This window comes from Bos grunniens, chromosome 13 (genome assembly GCF_055505025.1).
Source record: "Bos grunniens cultivar Pamir isolate PY7600 chromosome 13, Bosgru_T2T1.0, whole genome shotgun sequence".
In the NCBI taxonomy this organism is placed as follows: domain Eukaryota; kingdom Metazoa; phylum Chordata; class Mammalia; order Artiodactyla; family Bovidae; genus Bos; species Bos grunniens.
Genome location: NC_141177.1, coordinates 38,603,387 through 38,614,038, shown reverse-complemented (window position 1 = coordinate 38,614,038; position 10,652 = coordinate 38,603,387).

The following is a 10,652-nucleotide window of genomic DNA, read 5'->3' as shown; positions in this document are numbered from 1 at the left end:
AGCTTGTTTCCCTGGCATCTGTTTGCCGGGTCAGTTGAAGAAACTGGTCCATTTGTCCTGTGGAATTTCCCACACTCCAGGCTTGGCTCATTGCACCCCTGGGGTTCCTGTCTGTACCTCACTCGGTCCAACTGTGAGTCAGGTGTCTGACTGCAGACACAGGCTTCTCCGTGGTAAGGGCTCTGTTGGGTGGTCCTGTCCACAGACAGCGTTGCCCCTGATGTAGTGACCTGCCGCCAGCGTGGGGTATATGGCAGTTACCCCAGGAAGGGGATCTGTTTCTCACTGTACGTTCACATGGTCACTGGGTAGATGAACATCACCCTTTCTCCCTGAAACTATGTAAATAAAATCAGCGTGTTTTTATTTCAAGTTCCAGCTACTACTTTCGGGCTGGGGCAGGGGGCAGGCAAGAGGATGGCTGGCAGCGTGGGGTCTCCCTCACGTCTGGAGTGTGCCCTCCTTCTCTGGCGTGGCCTTTCCCCGTGAAGATGTACTCTGCTCTTACCTCTGCATGCAAGTGTCTGTTTTCAGAACTGAATTCATTCCAGGTCATGTCCAGGTTCTAGCCACCTTTCTGACTCTCCCAGTGAACCTACAGTGACTACAGCCAAACTCAAGGTTAATCTCCAGAAACCGGGTCTCACCCTAAAGTTCCAGTGCTTATCTATGGCGCCATCTTCAGAAGCCTCAGAACCTCTAAGTGACATTTTCTTTCCAGGTCCAGTTACTCACTGGTGCTCTAACAGCCCGTCCCTTATACAGGCTGAGAAAATGTGTGCCACAAACGCAGACAGGCAGACATCAGTGACAGGCACGGGCATGCCGCGCTGGCTCTGCCTGCATCTGGAGAGCACCTGGAGCTCACGGAGAAGAGGAGGAACCGCGAAGTTCAAGGGTGCCGATGAGCACAGCCCATTAAAACAGCCGGTTACCCCTTCATTCAAGAGACTGTGCTCCAAATGACTTTTCACTCTGCAAAATCTGGACTCAATTTCCAAAACAGGCTTCCTATTCTTGAGAAGAAAGAGAAGAATGTATTCAGAGTCCTAAAAGCAGTTTCAAGAAATAGATCCAAAATATTTTGACAAATTTTTAAAATTTATTTTTAATTGAAGGATAATTGTTTCATAATACTGTGTTGCTTTCTGCCATACACCAACATGAATTAACCACAGGTGTACATGTGTCCCATCTCTCTTGGACCTCCCTCCCACCTCCCATCCTTTCCCACCCGTCTAGATTATCACAGAGCCCCAGTTTGAGTTCCCTGAATCATACAGCAAATTCCTACTGACCATCTATTTCACATGTGGTAGTGTATGTTTCCATTCACTCTCCGTTCATCCCACCCTCTCCTCTCCCCATTCTCTCTGTCTGCAACTCCATTGCTGCCCTGCAAATAGATTAATCACTACGATCTTTCTAGATTCCATATATATGCATTAAATGTGATATTTATTTTTCTTTTTCTGATTTACTTCACTCTGTATAATAGACTCTAGGTTCATCCCCCTTATTAACACTGACTCGAATGTATTCCTTTTTATGGCTGAGTAATATTCTGTTGTATATAAGTACCACAGCTTCTTTATCCATTCATCTGTTGATAGACATCTAGGTCGCCCCAATGTCCTAGCTACTGTAAACGGTTCTGTAGTGAACATTGGGCTGCATGTTATTTTGACTAATTATTTAAGATAAGTATTCAGTTCAGTTCAGTTGCTCAGTCATGTCTGACTTTTTGCAACCCCATGAATTGCAGCACGCCAGGCTTCCCTGTCCATCACCAACTCCCGGAATTCACCCAAACTCACGTCCATCGAGTCAGTGATGCCATCCAGCCATCTCATCCTCTGTCATCCCCTTCTCCTCCTGCCCTCAATCTCTCCCAGCATCAGGGTCTTTTCCAATGAGTCAACTCTTCGCACGAAGTAGCCAAAGTTTTGGAGTTTCAGCCTCAGCATCAGTCCTTCCAATGAACACCTAGGACTAATCTCCTTTAGGATGGACTGGTTGGATCTCCTTGCAGTCCAAGGGACTCTCAAAAGTCTTCTCCAACACCACAGTTCAAAAGCATCAATTCTTCTTGCTCAGCTTTCTTCACAGTCCAACTCTCACATCCGTACATGACCACTGGAAAAACCATAGCCTGGACTAGACGGACCTTTGTTGGCAAAGTAATGTCTCTGCTTTTCAATGTGCTGTCTAGGTTGGTCATAACTTTCCTTCCAAGGAGTAAGCATCTTTTAATTTCATGGCTGCAATCACCATCTGCAGTGATTTTGGAGCCCAAAAAAATAAAGTCTGACACTGTTTCCCCATCTATTTCCCACACTACTCTTCAATATGACAAGTATCTATAGCTCATAGTCTTCCTTAGTGGTTTATGATTTAATACCTGGTGCATTTATAACTCCTGTCAAAAGTCAATGTTTTCTCCAAACCAAAATGCAACATGAATGTTATTATTAAGCATTGGACTGACCTACAGATAGAAAATATTGCTCAGGAAACCACTAGTTTTCAAAGACTAACCCTAACCCTAATGCATATTTTCTTATTTCTGTTGTCATACCTTTAAACAGAGGCCTGGCCTGCTGCAGTCCACGGCATTGCAGAGTCGGACACAACTTAGTCACTGAACAACAACACCTTTGAATGTTTTAATCTCAACTCTGCGTTTTAAAAAATATTTATTTATTTATTTAGCTGAACTGGGTCTTCATTGAGGTACATGGGACCTTCACTGTGCTACCAGGGCTTCTCTAGTTGCAGTTAGCGGGCTCCAGAGCACATGGGTTCAGTAGTTACCCCTGGCATGTGATCCCACGTGATCTTAGTTCCCAACCAGGGATCCAACCCCGTCCCCTGCATTGGAAGACAAATTCTTAACCACTGGACCTCCAGGGAAGTCCTGCAACTGTACCTTTTAAGTGTGTGATTGGATATACTTGGGTGATTGAATACAGGTGTGTAACCACCACCACAGTCAAGATCCTGAAACATTGTCCCAAATGTTTCCTGTTTCCCCTTTGCTGTCTATTCCCTCCCCCATCCCCACCCCAGCCCGCCCCGAGCTGCTTCCTGTCACTATTGCTTTGCTCTTTCTGGAGTTTCGTGTGAATGAAACAAAACACTGTCTAGTGTTTTACGTTTGACTTTTCGCCCGTGTTGTGCATTACTGCACTGCTCCTTCCTTCAACCAAGTGGCATCCTGTCGTAGGCTGGATATCACCGAGTACTTAGCCAGCACTTGGGTCCCTCCCAGTGTCCGGCTGTTGGAGTGATGCTTGTGTTGACATTTGTTCTCTTTCTCTTGGGGAGAGACTTGGAAGTGAGATTGCTGGGTCGTAAGTGCGCATTTGTGTTTACATCATTCTGCCTCACCTCTTTCCAAGGAGTGGTACCGTTTTGTGTTTCTGCCATCGCCGAGTGGGTATTCCATTTACTTCCCATCTTCACCAGCACCTGGGTTTGCTAGTCTTCCCTGTTTAGCCATTTCCGTGGGAACAGCTATATTTCCTTCCATGTTTCCTTTGCATTTCTCTGACAACCACTGATGCCAAGCATCTTCCATGTATTTGTGAGCCATTCACAGATTTTCTGTTGTAATATGTCTATAGTCTTTTGACCATTTTTAACTGTTTTTTCTATTACTAAGAAATTGTTAATTATATTTATATATTATTTTTAATTTATTTATTACAGGTATATATTCATGTTCATTTTTAATTTATTACATTTATGTGTATACTTAATATTTATTTGCCATTTTATCTTCTTTTAAAGAAGACCCTTTCAAGTTGTAAAAAGAATGGAGGAGCAAGCTGACTTGTTATTTTAATGATTTAAGAGTTCGTTTGCAAAGAAAACTTCCTCTGAATTATGAAAGCATGTGTGTGTATAGGGTGGGTGCATGTGTGTGTGTGAGGGTGTGTGTGAGTCTGTATGGTGGATGCAAGTGTGAGTGTGTCAGAATGGAGAATGGAGGAGAAGAGGCAGATAGCCATAGGTTGGTAGAATACCTCAGGCAATATCTTATAATTCATTCATCTGTTTTCTCCACTTCATTTAAAAGAACATCAAGCAAGAACTGTTGCTTTTATAACCCAGACTTCCGGGAACAGAACACCAGCCTGAAAGGAGGAGAACCAGCCAAGGCTTCATTTCTAAGATCCTCAGGGTCCAGACGCAGACACAGTCCTTGCTCGGGCATCAGGTCTGCCGCGGGTGGCTCCTGCCTTCTCACTGGAAACAGATAGGTACAGGCTGTTGATACCGAGAGTAAGCACAGAGAGCCCAGGAGAACCTGGGTCGTGTCCTGGCAGCCGGAAAGAGCTGGAGGGAAAATGTGGCACTAGAAACAGACAGCTGCAGTAGGAGGGAGCCACAGGCTTGTGACCCAGCACGAGCAGAGGCCCAGGGTACAGACAGCTAGTTCACTGGAGCGTGGTGCTGAGCTCACCCGACTGGGCTATTTCCCTTTAACCCTCACCACCTACGGCCTTGTACCAAGGAATTAATTCTTAAGGAGTCTGGAGAGAAACCTAGCAGATCCTGGAAGCACGTGTGTTATCTCTCATCTTCTCGGTTCCTGTGCCATACCTTATTTCGGTCCAAGCCTGCTTGAATAATGAACACTGCCCAAATGGTAGTCATCACCTACCCGCGGGTACCATGTCTGCACAAAGCATTCAACTGCTGATGCCTGATTGACAGCAGCAGCTGCCCGGTCACTGTAGAAGGAATATCTCACATGCCCCACATCCCTGAGGCTCTGGAAATTGTTCTCAAGTTAAGGCTGCCGGGTGTTTGTTGGATTTATTTCCCATCCTCTAATATGCAAATGTCTCATCACAAAGTCTAGATCAGTTGCCACTTCTCACTAACTAGGTCCAGTTGCTCCTGGCCAAAAAGAAAAAGCAAATAATTAGATTGTACAACTCCCAAATAAGTGTGGGTTAAAAAGGGAAATGAAGAATATTTCATCAATCCAAAAAAAGGCAGAAAAACAGAAAAAAGAAAGGAAAATCCTCATGAATGGAGACTTGTAAATGATAGGTTCAGTTCAGTTCAGTTCAGTTGCTCAGTCATGTCTGACTCTTTGCAACCCCATGAATCACAGCACGCCAGGCCTCCGTGTCCATCACCAAGTCCCGGAGTTCACCCAAACTCATGTCCATCGAGTCGGTGTTGCCATCCAGCCATCTCATCCTCTGTCGTCCCCTTCTCCTCCTGCCCCCAATCCCTCCAAGCATCAGGGTCTTTTCCAATGAGTCAACTCTTTGCATGAGGTGGCCAAAGTACTGCAGTTTCAGCTTTATCATCAGTCCTTTCAAAGAACACTCAGGACTGATCTCCTTCAGAATGGACTGGTTGGATCTCCTTGCAGTCCAAGGGACTCTCAAAAGTCTTCTCCAACACCACAGTTCAAAAGCATCAATTCTTTGGTGCTCAGCTTTCTTTACAGTCCAACTCTCACATCCATAGCAACCCCAAAAAGATGTTAGATATGAACACAGCTGTAGAGTGACACTAAGTGGGACACTTTGATTCTCAGGTTGCAGTACAACAGTCAGCCTCTGTACAGGTCTTGTTTGGGACTTACCTCCAACAAAAAGATGGTGAGACAGGGTTGGCCCCACAGAGTTATCAGGGCACACCTTCGAAGGGGCAGGAGGGACAGGCTGGGCGACGCTGCCCTGGGGGCAGATGTGAGCCCAGGTGGGGCAGGGGTGGGTGCAGGAAGGAGGTCTGAGGGGTGCCTTCAGACCACAGTTTGGGGAGAGTTTGGCATGGTTGCGGGGGTTCCTCCACCCAGGCCACCCCTCCACCCAGAGTGGACCTGCCCTGGTGCACCTGCCCTGTAGGGAGGCAGACGTGGAGGGGGGACTGTGAGCCACCCCTCCGAGCAGAGAGGAGACGACGCCTGGGCACCCACAGCCACGCCGCCCACCATGCGGGTGACAGGAGAAGTTTACAGTGAGAGGACTGAAAGAATATGCTGAGATAACGAAGACTTTCCGAGCTTTATCAAAATGTGCTTCACACACTGTTCACTTCCCCCATTAGCGCTGCCTAATGTTTTCAAGCATCTATTCACAGGGTTGAGCAACCATTACCACGATCAAAATTTAGAATGTTTGTATTCCTCCCAAAAGAAAGCCTGTTCCTATGAGGGGGTCAACTCCCCATTCCACGTCCTACACCCCTAGGTCCCCACTTACCTTGCTTCTGTCTCTATTATAAGTTTGCCCGTCCTGGACATTTCACATACATGGACTCACATGACACATGGTCTTTAGTGTCTGACTTTTTACACATCACATGTTAGAGTCTGTTTGTGTTATAGTGTGTGTACATTGGTACTTCACTCCTTTTTATTGACAGATTACATTCCACTGTATGGATATACCATATTTTACCTATCCGTTCACTGACTGATGGATAGGCATTTGGACTGTTTCCACTTTGGAGAGTAATTCAGATAAAGCATTTGTCTACCAGTTTTTCTGCGGATATGTATTTGATACTCTCTTGGGTAAACACTGATCAGTGTTATTGCTGACTCAGCATAACTCTGTAAGACTTTGGGGAAATTAAAAGTGTTTTCTTCCAAAGCACCTCCACCATTTTATATTCCACCAAACATGTATGAGTGCTTTGATCTTCTGTAGCCTTAAAATTTCTCCATGCACACTTGTCTTAATAATGTCTTAACCTGATCCGTTTATCTGCATTTCTAGGGAGCAATACGAGAACCTTACAGTAGACCGACTTCAGAAGGCCTCTCCTCCTTTCTTACATATCATGCTTGGCTCACATGTTGCTTCTGCCTTGATTTCTGAACCCCCAGAATCAGAACTTACTGTTTTGGCAGGAGTCAGGGTATATTTCAATTCTCCTCACACAATTGCAATGTCTTGATCACCACTTTTTGTCTTTCATTTCTATCCTTTCTCCTGGAAGCAATTTCTCTCCCTTTGGTGATTCTTTCATCAAAGATCTATGAGTTGCAGAACCACTTCCATCTGTCTTTCCTTCCTTCCTACTGCGTCCTCCTTTCCTTTTTTCTCTTTTGGTCTAACAGTGTCTTCACCGTGCCCTCCCCTGAGACAATACTGCAGGGAAATACGCAATTCTGAGACCACAGCTAAACTCACCTCAGACTATCTCCAGGATCCTTTGGAAACTGGGGACTCCAGTGGCCTGTCCAGCAGCTGTCCCATCACATGTGGTCCCTCCCAGCCCTCCTCACATGCAACTCCCATGTTTCTTCCGGCATCCTCCGTCTGTTGACTGCTGGTGCTCATTTGATTTTAAGAGCTGCTCCAGCCTCCCTCCCCATCGCCCAGAGGGCTGGGGCTACCTCCTTCCAGGTTTCTTGCTGTGGGCACATCTCAGGTCATTCCCCCGGGGGATGGGCTCAGGGCAGCTCGGCACCATGAGACTCACAAGTAGAAACTTGCCTTCACCCCAGGTTCCAGAGCATGATCGATTCCTGTGACCGGGGAACCTTGTAATACCTCTTGGCTTTTAGGAACTTTCCTAACAGAATTCTGCTTTTTATCTGGCATTTATCTCCCAGCAAAACTTCAGGACTTTCTCCCGGGATAGTAACAGTTGTCAAACTCACCAGCAAGACTGCATAACTTCTGAGAAAAAAAGACACATTTACCATAATCTTTCTAAGCTTAAAATTGGCACCCTTAGTTAGTGCTTTATTTAAACGATGATATCAAGGTTCTGAGGACAAGGAGTTGGAGAATGGCAATGCCTAGAATATTCTCTAAAAAGAAAATTTTTCTCTTAGAAAATGATGGTTCTGTTTGGCACCCACAACCATAATCCAATCTGTTAGGCAAACATAATTTAAAGGTTTGAGAGGTTTTTTTTTTTTTCCCTAAGAGAATTTAAACTTAAAAAAAAAACTATTTTAGAGCAAAGTGATTAAACTAAAAAGAAGAGTCCCATGCAAAAACAAAACTGCGGTTACTTGGTGGTGGTGGTGGTTTAGTCGCTAAGTCATGTTGGACTCTTGCAATCCCATTGACTGTAGCCTGCCAGGCTTCTCTGTCTATGGGATTCTCTAGGCAAGACTACTTAAATCTCAATAATTATAATAAATCACTGAATGTCCCATTTCTTGATCTTTATCCTCAAATTTGGTTTTAAAAAATATATAATCAAGTTTATCTTTTTCCTCCTGAAATGTTTCTGTTTTTTTTTTTTAAAGAAACAGGTATGATTTATGGTCATTTGAAAACTATAACTGTAAGTCTGAGGTGTCACTGCTCAGTCTCTCAGGAGATACCACGGGCACCAGGGTCTGAAGGGGTGGGAAGTCCCTTCCTGGACTCTGATCTCGGGCCCTTCTGCCCAGGCCGGTCCAGGCCCCACGGCTGGAGGTAGGGAGTCACTGGATGAGACCTCTGTTTTCATATTCTTAGCATCACAGTCTGCCATCTTGGGGCTTCCTTTAGCTGGTGAGCCCATTAACTCTACCCAGGACCAGTTATGGATCTTGTGGGCCTAAGCGCAGAATTAAAATGGAGGGCCCTTTGTCCAGAATTCAGTAAGAATCTCAGGACAGCAACAGCAGGACAGCACTGGGTTAACATGGGCCATCTCCCGAGACACCCGGCCTGAGGCCATGGGGTTGGAATTGTGTCCTGGGTTGGGGAAACAGGATGCCTCACCATTGTGAGACATTTGATACCTTTATGCCTCTACCTGTGGAACTGTTCTATGATCGTAAAGGCTCAAGAATGGCAACTGTTGTCAAACCCAAGTTCTTGTCCCCACACACAGTGAGGACAAATACACGAAAACATTGAATTTGGAGCAGAGAAAGGTTTATTGCAGGCCCAAGCAAGGAGTATCGGTGGCTCGTGCTGTTAAGGACCCAAACTGCCTGATGCTTTCAGGGAAGCGTTTTGAGTGTAAATGTTAGGGAGAGGGCTACTAGATGCATGGTTTTCTTCTGATTGACAGGTGGTGAGGGAACAGGTTGATGGTTCAGGAATCTTATGCTCAGCCTGACATTACCATCCTCCACCAGTTGGGGCCTTAATTAGTTCCAGCAGAAGAACTCAAGGATGCATAACAGATTCCACATAAGTCCAGTGGGGAGGCCCTGGGACTCTGCTCTGTTGTCAAGTTGGTGTTTCTTGACTGCTTTTTCTTCATTTCTGCATCCACTTACTTCCCTAATAAGTAACCTTTGGAACCCAGGAAAGGCCTGCAAACAAGAAACAAGGGATATGGAAAGGCTTTTGTGTTGTCACAAATAAGTGTTCATGGGAGAGATCCAGGAGAACTGAGTAACTCACACAAATGCCTGACACTCTCACCTTACCTCCCACCTTCAGCTGAAGACAGAAGAGGGTGCTGAGCATGGGGAGGGTCAGTTCTGGTGGACACCCAGGGGTGTTCTGCCTTCTCCACTGATGAGAGTGTCCCTTCTTCCTGCTGCAGGGAGGAAGACATCTTTACAAATGGAGCTTTCCCTCCTAAATGCCAGTGTTTCTCACAAGAGTGATCCTACTTCATTTTCAGAGTTTTTCCCACATATACTGTTTCTTAGAAAATAACCAGCTTAAAATAATGAATGTGCCAAAGAGACACATTTTCAGGTGGCAGATTAGCTCCCAGAGACACACTGCAGCTCACATCCTTGTTTGTCTAGACGGATGCTTAGCTTAATTGAATGCAAGTGTTATTTCTCAGCTACCAAAACCTCAGTCCCCACCACTCTAGTTGGCCTCATTACAGGGGATAATTTGTCTTAAAATCAATCTATTTTAGAATTCCTAAGACTCAAGTGGCTCCTGTCTGGCAAGGGCATAATTTAATATGACCACCTGAACACGAACACCCAGTTCTTGGGGATCTACCGGTGTTGGTTTTATCAGCTGGACGACGTCAGTGTTCAGTTGAATAATAACATCTTCAGGGAGAGTGGGCCTTGCTCGCTTCTGTGAAATATGATCTAATCTGGGACCAAGTGCTGGTCTCACAAACAGTGTTTGTCCAAGCCCCTCAGGAACAGGATGTGATCAGCAAAGTGAGTGATTTCTCTTTAACACAGAGTAATCTGTTCGCTCTCGTGTAAACAGCATTCAATTTTTCTTGGCATAATGGCTTCCTCTTTAGATGAAATGGGCCTTTTGTACTTATGAAAAATGCGTATAATTTTGGCCACTGGCTGAGATAACTTAGCTTTCTGAATTCAGATATTTTTAGAGTGCACATAAAATAGCGACTAGTAATTAATAGACTATCGATTGGTTCACCCTCGTCTAATTACAGAGTGCATATAAACCATAAGGTGTTTTGCAATTAGGAAAACCCATATGAGATAACAAAATGTTATCTTAACTTTAACAAGCGTGGGCTAACGCATCACGGAATACTTGCTCTAGCATAGGTGTGCCTGTGGGGAACGACTCCATGTATCACACGCAAGGCGGACTTCTTGTTTTCGGGGACACGGCTGCACTGGAAGAAGGTGCCTGGATGAAGGCAGGTGAAATCCTGCCCTGATATCCCCAAAATGTTTGTTTCTCCTCCAGGGATTTTCTGTGTCTTCTTCCTGTCCCCAAAACCGGCAGAGCCTCACTTTGTACCTCTACGCAGGCTCCGTTATT